The sequence below is a fragment of the Girardinichthys multiradiatus genome, chromosome 5 (assembly GCF_021462225.1).
Source record: "Girardinichthys multiradiatus isolate DD_20200921_A chromosome 5, DD_fGirMul_XY1, whole genome shotgun sequence".
In the NCBI taxonomy this organism is placed as follows: domain Eukaryota; kingdom Metazoa; phylum Chordata; class Actinopteri; order Cyprinodontiformes; family Goodeidae; genus Girardinichthys; species Girardinichthys multiradiatus.
This window is the reverse complement of record NC_061798.1, coordinates 14,825,614-14,846,927: the sequence shown is the minus strand read 5'-3', so window position 1 is coordinate 14,846,927 and position 21,314 is coordinate 14,825,614. Positions and strand designations below refer to the sequence as shown.

The following is a 21,314-nucleotide window of genomic DNA, read 5'->3' as shown; positions in this document are numbered from 1 at the left end:
CACGGATCCAATACAACTGGAAGCAGGATGTTGAAAAGCACTTTTTTTGGACTGAACATTGTCTACCCTCTGCATCAGATGAGCTAAGAGATCCCAGCTTTCAGTCAGAAATAGAGATGCCCTGATTTATGTTTGTGGCCGATATGCAATTTCAAGTTTTTGGAAAGCTTTGGCCTGCCGAAACAGTTTGGCTGATTTTGATTTGTCTTTAAGAACAAGAATGCAAGAAAATATAACAGCGTTGAAAATATATTTTTTTGCCTCTGCTCTGTATTAAGAGCAAAAGCGACATCTCACATAGACAGCAATAATTAAAAACTGAGTTTTACAAATATTATAAACCAAAGACAAAACATATACAGGGATGACGTGTAGCATCTTATGTAAGCGCAATTAGAAAGGCTAACATTACTGAAACAGCAGCCTCTGTTTGTACTCAGAGAATGTAGATCCTTACTTTAGCTTTTCAAAAGGCAACAATAATTTCTAAATTCAGCATGTAAAGCATGAGGCTGAAAGCTCAAAAAGATAGAACAGAGAAACTTTCCTGTACACTGTACAGCCTTCCTGTTATCTGCTGAAAGTCTAGCTCCATGGTAGCTTCAACAAGCCGCAGACCTGTAGTATTTTGTCCAAAACAGTTTCTTTTTAAATTGCTCTTTGCATCTCTGTGCTGACTCTGACTTCAATGTAAAACACCTCAGTCAAAATGAAAATAACTATCTTTGAGTGTTTTAAACGAAGTTTAAAATGTTTGAAAATGTTGCAGTTAGCCTGACCAGGTAGAGCCTGGTCTGGGCGTACACCTATCAGACAAGTTTCCGTATGGAAGGTGTCCGGTCAGGGCCAATCAAGATGAAATACTTGATTTCTCAGCATATTTCTAATTAGAAAGGTATCTTTGACAGTACCTTGTCTGTTTATTAAGAACTAATGTGGATAAAACCTTTATTTTTTTAAGTATTTCAGCTTGAGGGAAAGCTGCAGAAACCATTTAGCATGATTACATGTTCTACACCATTTTATAATTCATTAATTAAAACCCAAACCATAACATCTTTACAAGTGATGTTTTTCTGATTTTATGGGTCAGAACAAGAAATGATAAAACATCACGTAGTTAAGCCAATGGCCACCAAAATGGTTTCATTCAAAACTCCCATTTGTAGAAGAAGTCAGAGTGGAGCTTGTATCATTTGGTGAGATGGCCGAGCAGCTAATAATCAACAAGTGTGTATATTTTATCATAAATGTCATGCTTGTTGTTAATGGACAGAAAATGAATCCAATGAGAACAATGGCCACATTTTTCCTGCTGCCCTTTTTGTCTTTGGCACCGAAACACAAACATGCAGTCTGTCGTCGTCTGTGAGGGGCAAATACATTTTAATAAAACCACTGAGTTGCAACCTCAATTTCATTTTGATGAATTTTCTCCTGCGGGATTGAGCCAAGCAGAGGGTGGGAGGGCAGAGAGGCGAGAGAGGGGAGAGGGTTGATGGGGGCTGGGAGGCAGATAGAATTTTCATGATTGTTATTTTTGTTATTATACAGAGGGGGGGGTAAGAGATTGCAGGAGGCGAGATAACCGGAGCTGGTTAATCTAAACCATTTCGTAGAACGCTCCATTATCGGGCAGGTTGGGCACGTCGAGAGGGTTATTTTTCCGAGGGATCTTTGGCCCCGGTAATTAAGCTCCATTCACCAGGCCCTGTTCCCCAAATTAAAAATTTGTCATTAAGTGGAATTTACCATAATGCCTTTTTATCTTCCGGCGCTTCAGCATGTGTGCCTGCGTGTACGTGTGCATGATGGAGGTGAAGGAGGGGCAGTGGGAGAGGGCAACCAATAACCAATAACACAGGTCCCCCCTCTCTCTCTCTCTCTCACACACACACGCACACACACACACACACACACACACACACACACACACACACACACACACACACACACACACACACACATCCTGCAGAAAGGGCAAATTGAAAAAGTGAAATAATCCTGGATAGCAACACATGTTTGCATGAGCAAATACACACACACCCAAAGCCACCCTTCAATCCTTCAAATCCACAGCCTTTGGGGTAATTAAATAATGATGCTTTAAAGTTTTAATTTAGACCTGCACATTTCCTTCCTCCTTCTCCTCCTCCTCCTCCTACTCAGTCACACATACACAACTGCAGAAACACACATCCAAAGACTTATTCACAGCATGTTTTCAGACTTCACCCAGAGAGATAGCCTTCCATGGCCAGAGTACATGAGAGGAAGAGAATGATTGAAGAGCAGAATCTCTCTCTCAACAGGCTTGAAAAAACAATACAATTATTAGTCTTTAATTAGAGCAGCCCCTCTGTGGGACAGGGGACAGACAATGAACAATAGAGGATTAGAAGAGGGGCACCTAATATGGCTGTTTTATCATTTCATTCAAATACAGTTTATAAATCATCAAGCTGTCCTTTGCACTATGCAGTCAGGTGTCTGAACTTTGTGGGACATTTAGCAGTGAGAAAGTAAGAAAATAACCAGGGACAAACTTTTGAAATTAATTTTAATCCAGATCTTACCACTACGCAGGTTTTTTCTAAGTTAAGGTGTGGGTCCTTACCTTACCTTAAATATACCTTTAAACTTTAAAGCCACATTGACCAGAGGTTTGTGGCCGACTACTGATCAGCTGTTCTTTTAAAGCTTTAAACTGTTCAGATTAATTCCAATCTCTCTTAACTAAAGAGGAAGGAGAAAAAAACAGCAGAAAAATATTTGTATAGCCTTCCTGCTGTGAGTGGTCATCAGTAATTTACAGTAGGATCAGAGGCAGTGTCACCCACATTTATGAGAAGGAAGTCAGGATTTTTCTATTTTAAAACAAAATGATTGGAGATTGACATTTTAAATTAGAATTGGCTACTTCAGGTCTGTTTAGTATAAGTGGTTTAATCTAGAGATGATTACTGCAACTCAGAATCCTTAAAAAAAGGGAACTAGCCTTTTAGTTGGGCTAATAAGAAGCTAAAAGAAGCCAAAGCAGGCTTTGTTACTTTGCTCTACTGTATTGCTACAGGTCCTTCTCAAAATATTAGCATATTTTGATAAAGTTAATTATTTTCCATAATGTCATGATGAAAATTTAACATTCATATATTTTAGATTCATTGCACACTAACTGAAATATTTAAGGTCTTTTATTGTCTTAATACGGATGATTTTGGCATACAGCTCATGAAAACCCAAAATTCCTATCTCACAAAATTAGCATATCATTAAAGGGGTCTCTAAACGAGCTATGAACCTAATCATCTGAATCAAGGAATTAACTCTAAACACCTGCAAAAGATTCCTGAGACCTTTAAGACTCCCAGCCTGGTTCATCACTCAAAACCCCAATCATGGGTAAGACTGCCGACCTGACTGCTGTCCAGAAGGCCACTATTGACACCCTCAAGCAAGAGGGTAAGACACAGAAAGACATTTCTGAACGAATAGGCTGTTCCCAGAGTGCTGTATCAAGGCACCTCAGTGGGAAGTCTATGGGAAGGAAAAAGTGTGGCAGAAAACGCTGCACAACGAGAAGAGGTGACCGGACCCTGAGGAAGATTGTGGAGAAGGGCCGATTCCAGACCTTGGGGGACCTGCGGAAGCAGTGGACTGAGTCTGGAGTAGAAACATCCAGAGCCACCGTGCACAGGCGTGTGCAGGAAATGGGCTACAGGTGCCGCATTCCCCAGGTCAAGCCACTTTTGAACCAGAAACAGCGGCAGAAGCGCCTGACCTGGGCTACAGAGAAGCAGCACTGGACTGTTGCTCAGTGGTCTAAAGTACTTTTTTCGGATGAAAGCAAATTCTGCATGTCATTCAGGAAATCAAGGTGCCAGAGTCTAGGAGGAAGACTGGGGAGAAGGAAATGCCAAAATGCCAGAAGTCCAGTGTCAAGTACCCACAGTCAGTGATGGTCTGGGGTGCCGTGTCAGCTGCTGGTGTTGGTCCACTGTGTTTTATCAAGGGCAGGGTCAATGCAGCTAGCTATCAGGAGATTTTGGAGCACTTTATGCTTCCATCTGCTGAAAAGCTTTATGGAGATGAAGATTTCATTTATCAGCACGACCTGGCACCTGCTCACTGCTCAAAACCACTGGTAAATGGTTTACTGACCATGGTATCACTGTGCTCAATTGGCCTGCCAACTCTCCTGACCTGAACCCCATAGAGAATCTGTGGGATATTGTGAAGAGAACGTTGAGAGACTCAAGACCCAACACTCTGGATGAGCTAAAGGCCGCTATCGAAGCATCCTGGGCCTCCATAAGACCTCAGCAGTGCCACAGGCTGATTGCCTCCATGCCACGCCGCATTGAAGCAGTCATTTCTGCCAAAGGATTCCCGACCAAGTATTGAGTGCATAACTGTACATGATTATTTGAAGGTTGACGTTTTTTGTATTAAAAACACTTTTCTTTTATTGGTCGAATGAAATATGCTAATTTTGTGAGATAGGAATTTTGGGTTTTCATGAGCTGTCTGCCAAAATTATCCGTATTAAGACAATAAAAGACCTGAAATATTTCAGTTAGTGTGCAATGAATCTAAAATATATGAATGTTACATTTTCATCATGACATTATGGAAAATAATGAACTTTATCACAATATGGTAATATTTTGAGAAGGACCTGTATATATTTTCTAGCAGTGCATATACAGGGGTTGGACAATGAAACACCTGGTTTTAGACCACAATAATTTATTAGTATGGTGTAGGGCCTCCTTTTGCGGCCAATACAGCGTCAGTTCGTCTTGGGAATGACATATACAAGTTCTGCACAGTGGTCAGAGGGATTTTAAACCATTCTTCTTGCAGGATAGTGACCAGGTCACTACGTGATACTGGTGGAGGAAAACGTTTCCTGACTCACTCCTCCAAAACACCCCAAAGTGGCTCAATAATATTTAGATCTGGTGACTGTGCAGGCCATGGGAGATGTTCAACTTCACTTTCATGTTCATCAAACCAATCTTTCACCAGTCTTGCTGTGTGTATTGATGCATTGTCATCCTGATACACGGCACCGCCTTCAGGATACAATGTTTGAACCATTGGATGCACATGGTCCTCAAGAATGGTTCAGTAGTCCTTGGCAGTGACGCGCCCATCTAGCACAAGTATTGGGCCAAGGGAATGCTCCCAAACTTTTTAAAAGTGGCGGAGGCCTGATGAGTCTTTATTAGTCAACTCCTTCAACAAAACATGGCAATTAAATTACTACTTCCTGTCTTACTTTCAAATTAAGAGTCTCACAGATACAACAGGGTTCCACGGCCAAACTTGAAAGCTCTTTAGGAGACAGACTTTGGTTTGATGAGAAATATTATTAAAATTGTGAGAAATCTCCTCTAAAAACCACACATATTTCTTTGAATTACCTACTTCTAAGACCACCAGAAATAATAAAAAAAAAACAGTTAGGAACAATGACAGCCAGGAAAATTAAAGTTAAAGCAAGTCTTACATTCTTGGATAATAAATGAAAAAAAAAGATCAAAAAATCAATCTCTCCTGATAGTCATTCTACCAATAAGAGGCAACAAAAACAGACAAAATCAAGAAAACATTTTTCCTTTATACGTCCTTGCGAGCCACAAAAGTGTTAACCTTCAAAAAGTTTTTTTAATTTATGGCCCCTCAAACACATCCTATCAAAAGCATTGACACAGACAACAAGCAGAAGGCAGTGAAAGTTAAGCAAACGGGACCAAGTTTGTTTAGCTGCACATTGGACTTTCTACCAGTGCCAGAAATGTTCTTTGAAGATGTTTTTGTCCTCACCCCGTACATTGGGAACAACACTTCAACCTTTAGCAGCCACTAGCAGCTAATGCTAAGTAAGGCTAATGCTAAGAAAGTTGGCTTTTAACTAGCTGTTTGGAATAATAAGGATGTTCTGGTTTGTCTTTTTAAATTGTTGCTAGCTTGGACCATCAGCATTGTAGCTGAAGGTCTGCTTACTTCAGAATATTTTTTACCAGCCTGATACAGAGTCTGTTAGCATAAAGTTACCAAACAACTTCAGGCAACTTCCTTTCAGACGTTTGCAATAGGAGCTTTGAATGTGTACATACAAAGTTAATTAAATATCTAACTGAATTTACACATTTTTACAGGGTGTAAATGCTGGGTGAATCGTGTGTTCGGGCTGCGTGCTGTAATTGCTCTGACAGATGAAATGTCACACATGAACATGTGTTGTGATGATAACAATGAGTGATAAAATGATGAAAACTACTATGATTACAACCATGATAAATTTGCATACAGTAATTTCATACGGTAACATATTTATTATGTAGCAAGAATGCATTTTACCCGAGTGTTGACCTCATTTACCCTTAAAGTCATGTTTTCTGAGCTGGACAAACAAAACTAGACGGTTGTGCCGGCATCCTTCTTCCTTCCATTTCATGTAACAGCTACAAAAATCTCTCATGACAAGAGTTAATAATCCACGTTCACCTGAATGCCACCAAGAAGGCATTTATAAGGGTCCTAAATGAGCAGAAGGAGGAGGGAGGTGCTGAGGGGTCCAGGGGGAGGTGAAGGAAAAGAAGTGGAGATCAAAAACGGGAGGAAAACAGTAAGAGGAGGGGAGTGGGCAGATGGCAGAGGTTATGGCTGGCTGAAAGGGGTAAGAAGGGGGGAGAGGCTTTACTGAGTGGGGAAGTAATGGGATGAAACACCAAGATCTCCCCTCACTTTCTTGCATGAATTATTTGCATAAATAATCTTTCATTTTATAGATGTCAAAACAGCATCAAATTCATTCAATAAAAACCTGAGAACCCAATGCCTAGAACAACTGGTTCCCTATTGGCTAAAGATGTAATTCGGTGACGAACAAAATAATTGCAGCATCTGACTGACAGATAAACCCCAGTGAAGGTAACCCACAGATAGAGCTAAACAACAGCGTGCTGTCAGGGTCTGCGTGTGTCAGCGGCGCTGGGAGGAATGGCAGGATGGCAGGGCATGAGTGTAGAGAGATAGGGGGTCTCATTTAGTGTCGTTTAATTTGCTCCCCTTCCATCCATCCACTGTTTTTTTCTCTTCTGACAGGTAATAAAAACAGCAGCTTCCCTGACAAGCCCATCTGAATTTGGACTGACTAATATAAAACGAGGGTTTTCCCACACCGCGCTCTGTCCAAGCGTGCAGAGGAGCACCACACTGCAGACGCTTGGCAGTCGCATTATGAATGATGATTTTGGACTCTGGGTGTGTATTAGGCTTGGGCCACATATCGGCATCAAGACAAACTGAGGCTTCAAAAAGTTACACACTGTGATTCCAAAACATTAAAAAAATTTCAGTAATAGCATTCCCACAATTTAAAGCCCCTTTAATGCCAGAGTAGGGTCTTTACAAACAGACCAATTAACAGTGGTGTATAATTGTAAAGCGGAAGGAAAATGGTACATATATTTTATTTCTTTTACCAATAAAATTCTGAAAAGTCTTGGATGCATATATATTCAGTCAGCTTTTCTCTTCCCCCGCTAAATCAAATCCAGCAAAACAATATCCTAACCTTTGAATATCTCACAAATGTTGTTCAGTCCATCATCCCAAAATGGAAAGAAACAACCAAGTTACCCAGGGTCACTTTGTAGGAGCTGCAGAGATCCACTCAACTGGGAGAATTTGTCAACAAGACAACTATTGGACATAAACTTTACAAATGGGGCATTTATGAAAGAGTGGGAATATTGTTCATTGTCTAGAGAAAGCCAACAGAATCCCCCTCTGCAGTTTACCACAAGCCACGAATGTTACAAGGAAAATGTGTGGAAAAGAAGGTGCTCTGGTCTGATGATAACAAGATAAATTTTTCTGGTCAACTTGCAACATTTGTGGCAGAAAACTGGCACTGCACATCACCCAAAAACACACAATCCCCACAGCAAAAAAACATGGTGGTAGCAGCATCATGCTGTGAGAATGCCTCAAGAATCGAGTTAAATAAAACCAGTTAGAGGCTGCAAAAGACTTAACCTGGGGTGGAGGGTCACCTTCCAGCCAAAGATTTGCAGCTGCAATTACAGCTCTACAAAGTTTCAACTCAGGAGGACGGTAATGAATACATATGCACACCACGTTTTTTCCCCGATTTTTATTTGTAAATGAATCCTTTTTTTGTTGGTCAATCATTAAATGCAAATAAAATACACTGAAGTTTGTGCTTTCATTGTGAAAAATTGTGACAATGGTTCCAGCGGCATAAATATTCTATGCAATGCACTGTATGAATATAAACACTCACAGTTTCTCACATCATCGTATTTAATGCCACAAAAATCATAAATTACCAACATCTAACCACTATGCTAATCTAGTATGCTAATCTCTACATTCCAGCCTTAACCTCTTTTCCTTTTCTCCCTCCGCCTCCTTTCCCTTATTCCCTCTTTCTGTTTCTGCACTTCTCCAAGATCCCTTCATACCACATCCTCTTGTCTTACCTCACTGCTGCCTCCCTGCTTCCCCCCTCCTCCTCCTCCTGTTCCTGCTGCTGCTCTCGGAAGCTGCTGAAATCCCATTCCCCGTGGGGCATGCCAAATTGAATTGGTGTGTTTATATGAACAACAGGGCCGATGCTTTAATATACCTTTGAGTTTATGCCTAATGCCTTCCCGCTAATACCAGAGGAGCTTCAAACCTCGCTCAATACAAGCTGCTTTTGTGGAAGTCATAAAAGAGACAGACTAAAGAAGGATGGTGCTGGAGAGATACTCTGGGAGAGGGTTTGTATTTGTAAACAAGCGGGAGGGCGAAGACGAGCTTGGTAATGCATCATAAAGACTTATATGGGTACTATCACAACCAATTTAAAAGATCAACCAACGGCGGTCGCTCTTTTAAAAACCCACAAACACAAATAAGCTCACACACACAGACACCTCTCACCTTCCAATATGACTGAAATAGAAAGAGGGAACACAAAAAAGGCAGGAGGTTTTTTCTTTTTAGATTAGTGAGTAATGCTGAATAAATATCCGGAGTTTTCGTTGAGGGAGTCAGTCATGCTCGTCGACTTGCAAACATCCTCCATTTTCTCCCCGTCTCCCCCTTTTTTCTAGTCTTTTCTTCTCCCTCTTGTCCTCTTTTCTCTTCTGGCCCTGCGTCAGCCTACAAAAGGCCCGCGATTCAAAGGCAAGAAGCAGGTCTAAGACACTCAACCCAATTACTATTGATCAGTCTGCACTCAAAGAACCCGGAAACGCACTCACCTGCTCGCCCACTCACATCCGCGCAAAATCTAATCTGTTTACACATAAAAAGTCCTGTAAGATTACGGACGGCTGTTTGTCCACGGCCGATTTTAACAGTTTGCCACAAAAAAAAGCAAAATAACGCTCAGTGCTTTTTTAGGCTTCATATCAGCTTTCTTTTTTATAATTCTGCTGAATCAAAAACCTCTCATAAAATCTAAATTAGACTATTAAAGTAAAAAGAAACGAATTAGAAATAACTATAATTTCAGCCAGAGCTAACACCATTGTGCAGCCATATATTTCTATGAATTCAAATAATTATGTGCTAATTTAGTTTCAATGGACTAGTTCGCCATTTCCTCTAGGATTTATTTTACTTTCATGCACTTATATCTTTAGCATGTCTGATTATTACATGCAACATTTGTGATTTTTTTTAAACTATAACTTCTCAAATAACATTTTTTTTACATAAAACAAGAATAAAATAGTCAATTTCAAATGAACCTAAACCTGTGGAATCACTAAGAATACTTAAAAGGACGTTTTCATAAGATTGGGGTTGGGTAATTATTATTCCCAAAGGGCCTCATAAGCAGTCGGATCCTTAGCTGAACTATGCCTTGTAAAGTACACTGCTCTGAAAAGAAAGGTTAAATTAACGGTTTTTACATATATGAGAGCGATTCAGTCTGATTGATTCCAACACAAACATCGTTGTACTTATTATTGTACTTATTGGGGTACTGATGAGGCGTTCACCTGAACCCAACAGCAATGTAAAAGACACATGAATACTGTGTGAAAAATTAGGGTTATTTCACCCAGCAGCAATTTCTGAACTCATCCCCAGTTAAAAGATTAGCACTCTGTCGTTCCAAAATGAAATAGTTTTCTTTATGTTGAGGGTTTCAAACACAGGGTTTTTGTTCGATCATTTGCCCTTTGTGGCAAATAAAAGCAAACAAATTACTTGTTTTATTGTTATTTGGGAAATGTCAGTATTTTATGGGTTAAAATTGTTCATTTTAATTAAACATGTCTATAAATAGTCTGACAATAAATCTGATAAACTGATCATTTTCTCATTGTTTTTCAGAGCTGCATATTTGACAACAATCTCTAAATATAATTTTCTCCTGGCAACTGCAGACATTACAATAAAATGTGACCGACCGTACGGACAACTGAAGCTTTACACTTTAGCTAAACAACCATTTTTTACTAAAACAATTGTCAAAATAAGCAGCTTCTCACATTTCTCTAAATAATTAGTCTGATCATTTAAATTCCAGTTGTCATTCCCCAAGTAAATTTTTTTTTACACAGACTTAGTTCAACGCTCTACACTCTATGTATTCTTTTTAGGCTGAGCTGACATTTTTTAGGGTAACTCTCCGTTTTCTGCTGCAGAGCTGGTTTACAATAGCATACTGCTGGATTGCTGTCTGGGTGCTTACATAGGAAACAAAAGATGGTGCCTTCAAAATAAAAGCAGGACTTCCAAAATAAGAGAGGTGCAGTCGGATTCGAGCTGAGAATTAATACTTTATGTTTATTTGATTTTATATTCTTACTCAAGCCACATGAGGACAATGAAAAGGCTGGATGGGACCCGCTGGCTGTGAAATGTCTGGGTTTGAATGGGATCCATTTGGTGTTTTAAAAGGAAAACAGGTTTAATATTGTTGGAAACGTAAAAAAAAACCTCCTCTTTTCATCAAACTATACATCATTATGACCTTTAATAAGCAGCTGGCTAAACAAAAATAATTCTTTATTTTTTATTAAGGAAACAAAAATCGATTTATCAACCCATTTTTGGATCACCTTGAATTTACTCAGAAAATATATCCACACACACACACACACACACACACACACACACACACACACACACACACACACACACACTCACAAAAACAATCTAAAAAAATATCAGCAGTTGAAAAACATCAGACTATGATAAAAAAATGTAAACCTACCAGAAACGTGATGACATGGCACCTGGTTTAAAAAAGCAGCAGTAAACACACCCATGCTAGGACAGTTCTCTTTGGATTGATGTAATCACTTCTGTTGATTTTAATTTGCAGCTAATTTGTAAAAGTAGCTTGTTAAGACTATGCATTGGTTAAAATTGAGTTTGAGCATTCACTAAAACCTTTTTAAAGTTTTAAAAGCTCATGATGCATGCACACACTCAGACACAGACACACAAAAGCCGCCTCACATTAAGTATGTGATGAACTCCGCGTGTTGTCTGGAAGCCTGTGCAGAAATATCAATGACTAAACTCCCCAACGACTCAGTAACTATCTCATTCCCCCAGATTTTATCCCCCCAATAATTAAATTTCTTTCCCAACGCCGACATTGGCTTTATCGGGGCACCTGCCGCCAGAATCTCAGCATTTCATTTAGCCATAATCCCCCGGATAAAGGGGCGGCCAGGGTGTGCTAATGCACAGGCGTGCGTGCACACAAGATCGCAAGCATGAGCAAAGACTTCAGCTGAATTCATGAGTTAAACCAGTTACACAGATCTGCCAGGAGAGTTTGTCATTCTGAATCGGAGAAAGGAATTCGGCTGAATCCCATTTCACCCCTTGTCTCCTCTCAGCCCTAAACCCTATGTTTCTAAGGGGTAGGACATCCCAATCAGGAGCTACACTTGGAAATGTACTTTTTAATGTAAATATGTTCTCAGTTAGGCGTTCTAATAAATTACATTTGGTATCATTTGGTTAATCAGTGCAAAATATACAAAATTAATCTAAATTTTAAATGTAACCGCAACAACCAATATAACACGTCGTTTGCTGCATATTATTATATTTTGATTTTCTTAATTCTCCTCAAAAGAAATTATATTTATATTTAAGATTGGATCATTAGTAAACCTTTTCATTACAATCTTATACCATATAGTGTGTTTTTTGCTAGTTTATTGGAAATAGATGATTACAAATATATAACAAAAATAACCAAGTAGATTTTGTTTTCACTAGGGTACATTTATTCTAATATTTTTGTTCTTCCTCAACAAGTATAAAAAATAGAAGTAGTCAATATTGAGGCTGATTTACAGTTTTTGTAGCACTCCTGTAGTGAAAGATTTTGGCCAATTCAGATTTCTCTTAGGAACTCGTAATAAGATAGAAAAACAGCATTCTATGGACTTTTTCCTAGCATTCAAGTCCTGGCCAGTCATTATATATTTACTTGAGGAGCAGAGGCAACATCACACTGTGTGTGTGTGTGTGTGTGTGTGTGTGTGTGTGTGTGTGTGTGTGTGTGTCTGAGAGAGAGAGAGAGAGAGAGAGAGAGAGAGAGAGAGAGAGAAGATGTCAGAACTGGATTTTACCATTTTAAAACAAAGAAAATAATGAGAGAGTTCGCGTTTTAAGCTGTCTTCAGCACCACATGTTGTCAATAAACACAGCTAGTGTTACGAGAACATCAGTGTAGTCCCTCAGAGAATTCAGGTCTCCATCTAAACACAGATTTCCAAATCCACTGTATGCTATGACAGAAAAAACTTAAAAGGACAAAACAGAGCAAGTTTGCTGCAATATGCCCAGCCTTCCTGTTATTAGCTGGAAGTCTTGCTCTCTTACTCCCCACGTCATGATTGAGCTGCACATATTCCTTGTAAATACCCTTCACAACCTCTGTGCTTACCCTAGAAAATGGGATTCAGCCTCAGAGACATTAAACCTCTACAGAGACACAAGACTACATATACAGCAAAAATGGGAAAGGAGTTTTTGAAAAGGAAAAATTGATAAAAATCAATCCCGACTCTGCAAGTATGGCATATCAGCAGCAATATAACCAGAGCATGGTTCTGTTCAATGGATGATGTCCAGGGAGATAAGCTGGAGGAATGAAATAAAGGAAAATGTTGGACTAAATTCCCCAAATTCTAATCAAGCTGCTCATCCAACATGTCATACCTTCACTAGTGTGTTTAAACATTCACTTTAACAAGGCTTTAGCTGTTCTGTAAATGCAAGACTTAATGTTACAGGATAAAACATAGAATTCTCTTAAAGTAGTGTTTGCTGCACCAAACACCTACACACAGTTAATTAGTAATAACATTACCTGATGTTCTTTCAGATCCTAGTAGGACTCCTAATGATTGCAATTACATGTGTTGAAAACATCAAGCCTCTCATTTCAACCACGCCGTACACAAGTAGAAGATACCAGCATCAATAGTCTGCTACAGCACAACATAAAACACAAGCTAAAACAACTGGATTCAACCGAGGGACAAACAACGACCAAACAAATGCCCAAAAGAAGAGAACAGGTGAATAGAAAGTAAGCCTGAGAGGAGGATGAGACAAGTACAAGACTGACTGAAATTATAGTAAGTGCCAGCGAGGCCAGACCTGGCCCAGCTGGTCTCTGTCTGACGAGTGCCTTAATTAAGAGACGCGCGGCGAAGCCTTGGAATGGCCACATACACACTGCCGAGAGCCTCTGGAGAGAAAAACTGCTAAACAGGCACACTTGTATATATGTGTGGTACATCGCCAAGAATCTCTTTCTCTCACACACACACACACACACACACACACACACACACACACGCACACCCCCACACACACACACACAGCCATCCGCTGGGACTTTGTGAAAAACACTGGCCGGCTATTATTAGGCAACCCTTTGCATACTGAGGCATGCATACGAGCCCTTAGTGTGTTTGTGAGCTAGAGATTCTCCCTCTTATCCTGTTGACTGTTAAACTGAACTTCTGCTCCCAAAACAGATCTTCTTTATGCCTTATGGCACCGCCAGATGAAGAGGCGACCAGAAAAGTGAGAGAGTGAAGGAGGAGAAGAAGAAGCGAGCAGACAGCAGGGGAGATTTTGTGGATCTATTACTGCCTTACCCCTCCTCTGCTCACACCGCTTCCTCCTGCTTCTCATCCCAAAAACTTATTAATATTAATACACAACCCCTCTTCCCAACCCCCAAAAATACCACCACCCTAGGCTACCAGTTAATAAAGCCCTCTCGACGACCCCTCCCAGCCCAAAACAGGGAAAAAAAATCAAAAAAATCAAAGAAAGACAATAGAGTCAAAGTTCTGCAGTCAAAGAAAAGACCAGAAATTAATAGAGTCCCATGGGACCATCCTCTGTCCTACTGTTAGCCCCACTATAATTTGATTTCCCATTAAGTGACTGCTTAATTATAATGATTATTATTGGTAATTGTAATTGACATTTTTCCCACCACCCACTCCTCTCCTCCCTCCCTGCTCTCCCAACCCTCTGCTAGACTCCTTCCAAGGGAGACGAGGGGTTATGGAAATCCACAAGAGAGTGAAAAAGATGTAAAGACAACTTCAGGTCAAAGAGAATCACATAAATATGAAACGTATTCATATCAATGAGGGGTTAAAGGTGTTGAGGTTGAAATGTTTTATTTAATCATGTGATGCCTTTATGTGTATTTTAGGCCGTTTTATCCTGTAGCTTGAGGGCTGGTGTAGGTCTACTTTGGAGGAAAAGTAAAATATAGAAATGTTATCCTCATGGGAAAATTCTGCTTAAATTAGGGTTTAAGGAAAATACAGGGATTCCCTATTCTTCCCAGCAGCCACCTCTTCCCACACAGACATGTTTAAGTACAGCAGAGGCCCTCTGAAACTCCATTTATTACATCTACCTCCAGGCTAGAGCTGCTGAGAAACACACCGTCATGCGCTGGAGCTGGAAAAGGGCCTATTACGGATTCTGAAAAATTCGGCTTCAAATTTTGACATTTAAAATATGAAAAAGAATTCGGTAGCAAAACAGAAAATAAGGGTCCATATTTCATTTAAAGCGGTGTTCCCTCTCTGTTCAGAGCTAAAGACAGTGAAACGGCGTTCCTCTGGGTCAGGCCACGGTTATTGGGCTCACCTCAGGCGTGGTGCGGCTCACACACATATCCAAGGTTTTGTCTTAAGATGCACACACCTTCACACTTCAACACACACAACACATCCAACCTTTAGTTTCGCTAGAAAAATATCCTCTTATCCCAGCAACATGACACATTAAACCAAAAGTAAATATAGTGGGGAAACAAAGGGATATTTTAACAATTTATATTTAAAATGAACAAATAAATCCATAAAAATAAACATCCATCCGACTTATAATATTAAAAATCGACATGACATCTATGTACGAAGCTTTAATGCTTTCAAAACTGGTGTCAACTGCATGCATATTTGTGTGTGGTAAGTCTTTTCTGCTAGATTATATTTAAATGCGAGCTCTTACTCACTCTGAAGAACAAACAGCCGAGTTAAAACAAATGAGCACCTGCAGCCACAACCGCAGATGTCCGTGGGTGTTTTTTAGTCAAAGTTTCCAAGAAAAGAATAAATTGAGAAATTTTCATAGATTATTTTGACAGAATTTACTTTCAGACAGGATGACTTGTCCCATCCAGATGTAGATTAATGCGGTATAAATAAACTCAGCACGAGACACCCAGGACGTTCTGTAGCGGGTCAGACGCAGCTGCAGCCAGAACCTCTCCAACAGTCAAAGCAGCGAGAATTTAAGGACAATTCTTGTTTTAAAATATTGAAAGTAAAAAAAATACTTAGAATAAACAGTTCTTAGCCTACAATAAATATTTATAAATGATCACATCCTTGAACTAAAATGTAATCAAAATCTAGTCGTTTGAAAATCAGTCAAGTTTCAACTGTGGTGGCTTGAAGCTTCACACAAACCACTTGAAATGTTACCGGCGTATTACAAATCTGAAACAGAAAACACAACAAAGTTTTGTTGTTTCACTTCGTTAGAAAATGCAGCTCTGAAACAGATTCTGTGGCTTTGTCTCAAATCATCCCTTAAAAAAAAAAAGAAAAAGAAATCACATGGACTAGCTAATGGTGCATTCACTGACAACTTAAGTTTTAATTATTTAGGTTTGTCTTATGCATTTATTTTTTTTAATTTTCCTTAGAGCAAATAGAGCAGCTTGGTCAACATTTTCTATAGAAATTCATTAAAAATCACAAAATTTCGGTTGCTGTTTCATGTCAGAGGTGACAGGCTTCAGAGGATTGTTTGATCAAAACACTTCAGATCAATTAAAATCTAAAAACATCACACTTTCATTTGAATCTCTGCAATTTGTTTTACAAGCTATAAAATCAAACCGTCACAGTAATCTTGTCAGATTTGCATTTCTTTTGTAAAAACTGGATAAAATAAGTCCAAACTATGGCACAGCGATTTCAACAGTATGTGTGTGTGTGTGCCTGTTCAAACACACTGTGTGGAGCTGTGGGTGTGGTGTTACACCTCGTGCGGCACTGGGCAGCCTAGATAAGAGCTGATCCTATCCATGTCTCCCTTCTGCAGCCCCTGCCCACCCACCAACGCGCCCACGCAGCCACACAACTCAAACTCAGCCACACAGACACCCAGCACAGTACCCAGCATGCCACTGTAATCGCATTTTACAATTCAAGTCTCATGTGAATAAACACGCTCTCTCTCACACACACATGCACAATCAGAGCCATAAACATTAGAGGAGCCAGCTAAATCCATATTTCACATTTTGTATGCTGGCATGTGACCTCAGCAAGCACAAAGTCCAGCAGAGGTCTCAGGCTGACACAGGCTGCAGGCCCAAAGCAGCAGCAATCAGTCATTTATATATACATGATGGAGAGGAGAGGAGAGGAGAGGAGAGGAGAGGAGAGGAGAGGAGAGGAGAGGAGAGGAACTTACCTTTTTCCTCCTGGTACAAACAGTCCAAGTTCACACACACACACGTTTAGCGGCAGTATGATGTGATCGGCCACCCTGATAACGGACCAGAGCTGATTCTCTAAGCCTCAAATAAAGTTTGGTGTGCAATGACCAAGACAGAGGGGGACAAAAAAAGCAAAGAAAAAAAAAGTGTGACCACCGAGTGAAGTTTAACCACTCATGATTCAAGCTGAGCTCCAGCCCACCCCACCTACACTCTGGATTCTTTCACTAGGACAGAAGCGCACACCTCTTCCAGGCCGGAGAGGCATTGAGCTGGATTTTAGGAAACTCTGTTTTCCGTCTCATGTTCCGTCCGGTTGCTGCTGGACAGTCAGGCGGCCCTAACTCTGCCCCTTTCACTTTCCAATCGACTGTGTTTTCACAGATCCACCTACCAACAGCTGCCATGCTGTCAGATAATCAGTCCGGTCATGATCCATGTACGTCACTGTATGTGATACAAACAGATCGGACTTAGGAATAAAAGATTAGACAGTAAAAGTATCTGTAGTGTCACCATGTAGGGGACAGACTTGACAGACTGAGAGAGAGAGGGGAAGAGGATGAAAGGATTCAATCTCCATAGGCGAGAGCAGAAGACTAAGTGTAGTGAATGCAATTTGATGGTAGTGTTGAGACGGGCTTTAGGCGTACAAACACCATTAGTCACTGTTGTGCGAATCTGTCAATGAGACATGTACGCAAAAGTCAACTCTCAGCATGGCGTATAAAATAATCATGGGTGCAAAGCCCTGGCTTATTGCCTTAATGCTTATTGTAGTCTTACTGAAGATCAAACAAGCCATATCTACAGAAGTAAAACTGTCTCTTTTTCCCTTAAAGCAATCTTTTTTTAAGCACAAAATCCTCAAAAGAGCAATCTAGCAACCTTACAATCCTGTTCTGAAACGGTACAAACCCCACACTGACAGAAGGGGGAACAAGACTGGGTTCCAGGGTAGTTTCAGCCACTAAATGTTGCAGTTTTTATCCCAATAGCAACAAATGTGATATATATTGACAAGTATTATTATTATAGTCTATAAATCTATCACTAAATACAGGGAGGGCCTTATATAAGCTACTTCACAACAACAATTATATCAAGTATATTAAGTAGTAACTGCTAACAGGACAGTTTTGAAACATAAAAGCAGCATTTCTTCATGCTCTCATGGAATCAACTATCGTTTCTTATCACCAATTCTTAACAAATATGTTCCCCCTACCTTGCCTCGAACAATGCAATACTTGTTAAAGGCTTTGCATTGAATTCTCATCAATTCTTCTATTACAGCAAATATTTTGGAACATCCCAGACAATATCCTAACAAAGAGAAAACAGTTTTCCAACTAGTGTCAGTCTTTTTGTAAAAATTTCCAAAATCCAGGGAACCAACATATTTTTCATTACAAAATTCCATATTTTTCCTAACCTTTAAATTTCTAGATATTTTTGGGAATTTGTTTTCTTTTTTTACATTCTGGAAAACTGAATATAAAACAAACTCTGAACTTGCTTGAATAGTAGTCGGCTCTAACCATCTATATGAACCAACCTAATGCTAAAGTTAGCTTACGATTTTCAGGGTGTGGCATAGGGTCACTTCACTGCTTTTGAAGCATCAGGATCACCTTTATCTGGAAATCTCTAACTCCTAGATACATCAAATTAGGTCTGCAATATAAAAGCAGAGTCTTCAAAGAACAGTTTGTGAACTATAATGGCTTTGTTTTGCTGACAAATCAGTTTTAGTGCCTAGTTTGGCTTTGTTCAAGAACAACCGGTCAGATTTAACCTAAATCCAACATTGTTAGAGATAAGCCTTTTTGATTTTTATAAGGGTTTGCATTCAGCCGGTAAGTCAATCTAAATGCAGATAATTAAGCATTTATTAAGCATGATCAGTTTTTTATCCTTAGATGGACGAAGAAAATAAAAACGGTTTCCATACTCTTCCATACTTTTCCATATTTATCCAGATTTAGAAAATTATAAAAACAAACTCCATGTTTTTCAAGACTATGTAGGAACCCTGAAGCTTTTTCCAGATCTATCTTATTACCATACCAGGCAGTGTACAAATTTATTGTTATAGTTGCTATTATTATGTGTAATTTTCAAATCTACACAATCATCTGTTGTGAATTAAATGTATTGGCATAAAAGGAGCTGTATGTAACTGGATCAGAACTAGATTATATGACTGGATTGTACTGGAATGAAATGGTTAATTTTAACTGAATGTGGACCAAATTGCAGTCCACATACCTGGATTAAAGTGGACCAGTTTGTCTTGTAACATGGCTGAGAAGATACTTATTGTGACTCGAGTTATACAAAATTCACTGAATTGATCTGAAGCGTTTATTAGCACAAACCGACTATTTAACTGACTGAGTACTTAACTAAATATTTAATTGATTTTAATGAACATTATTATCATGGAATGAGCTAAAAAGCCAAATACTTTGTCATCACAGGGGTCTTTTTTAACTCAAATAGACTGTTGCATTTTTAGATGAACGTGCAGCTCTGTTGTAGCCCCTCCCACTTCTTGCTCCCCGCTGCCAGTCAGCTGGCTGAAAAGGGGCTTCTAGACCTTTAACTTGCTTCCAAGAAAGAAAAATGTGGCTGTTTGTAAATTTGTTCTGGTCACGTAAATGGACAGAATCATGATGTAGAAACTAAAAGAAGAACACTCTTATTACCCTTCAATGAATGATTGAGTGGAGCATTCAATCTTCAGCTGGTGGATATAAATGGTCTGTGTTACAACCATTGTGTTTGTATACCAATTTTAATTATCTCTATCATATCTTTGACCAAGGAAGATGATATCATATTTGAAATGTCTTATCTTTTTACTTTTTAAACATGTAGAAATGTAAATCTGATTAGTTCACTTTATTTCAAGGCCCTCTACCAGACAAACAAATCAAACAATAACACTGTTTTAAAGAATAGTTGGGGCATGACATCATAGATTGTTTCAATGAAGATTTTGCAAGAAAATGACCTCACTGGGTCCATTTTGACTCACCCATCTAAAGATGAAAGTTACTCTGGGAAGTTATGATGAGCATGTCTGTTAAACGGTTGAGTGCAGGCTAGCTACCTGAGCAGATAGCCCAACTAATCAGCTAATATCAGTTTGTGTATCTTTATAAAGAGAAAAAAGGAAAAAATACTCTGCTCAATAATCACATGTGATTTAAACTGGGAGAGTGTTAATGCTGTTTTTTGCTCCAGTGTGTCAAAACTAAAATAATAAATAAATGTCAGATATTTGTAGAACTGCAATAATCAATATGCAGCAGTGGGAATAATTGTTGATTTTCTGATTCAAATTAAACCAATTAGATCAGGTTTCATATTTACTGAGAGATCTCATTTTCACTGAAGATTATTATACCCTGTCACTGGACACAGCAAGCCGATGTCTTGCAACAAGTAGGCATCGTTATATGGAAGAAAATATGCGAAATTCATTGAAGGAAAATATTTCCTACTGTGGACACAGAAACAAGTGGCTTTCAGAAAAGTTTACAGTTATTGTTCCTGCATCATGACCTAAACCCAACTCAATCTATAAACGGGCCCTTTTTGTTCTTTTAGGATTACTGCACACTTTGAGCGTTGGAGAGTATTTACCGCAGTATGGCTAACTGAAAAAAAAAAACAAGAGTAAGCATGCTTGCAGTTATGAAAGACTGCGGCTTACTACATACTACACCAATATCAAGCTCTGAATACACATCCAAATCTTTGCTGAAATAAAATCAATGTAAGAAAAAGACGGGGGTTTTTTTAGGATGAAGAGACAATATACCCAAGACCCGGCTTTGAATTAGTCAGCAGTGAAGAATTGGGGCACAGTTCAGGACTACTGAGGCTCGTCCCTTAATTTCCTTCCCTTTATTTCGTTTTTTTTTGACAAAGCCCTCCCCCATTCCACTCACTTTAAGTCTCCTTCCACACCATACCCATGACCCCCAATATGCAGACATGAGGTCAAGCTCCAAAGATCACAGAGAGAAGCCAGACGAGCGGCAGAAAGACAGAGACCTAAAATCCTTCTTTCCTCCCAAAATTCAGGCCAAAACCTCCAGCCTTCCCACCAGCTCCAGACCCCCTCCTTCAGCCCAGTTGTGTGTCGAGGAGGCAGTGAGCACTCTTGCAGAAACATCAGCCCAGGGAAATTCAAATGAGGACGAAATGGTGAGGGAGACACAGAGAAAGGGGAGAG

The 21,314-nt window shown here is 39.5% G+C and overlaps 1 protein-coding gene across 1 annotated transcript in view; it reads right to left on the bottom strand.

Moving 5' to 3' along the window:
• Positions 1-21,314, bottom strand: part of zcchc7 (zinc finger, CCHC domain containing 7) — a 67,099-nt gene that overhangs the window by 38,638 nt on the left and 7,147 nt on the right. The gene's annotated exons all lie outside the window — the stretch shown is intronic.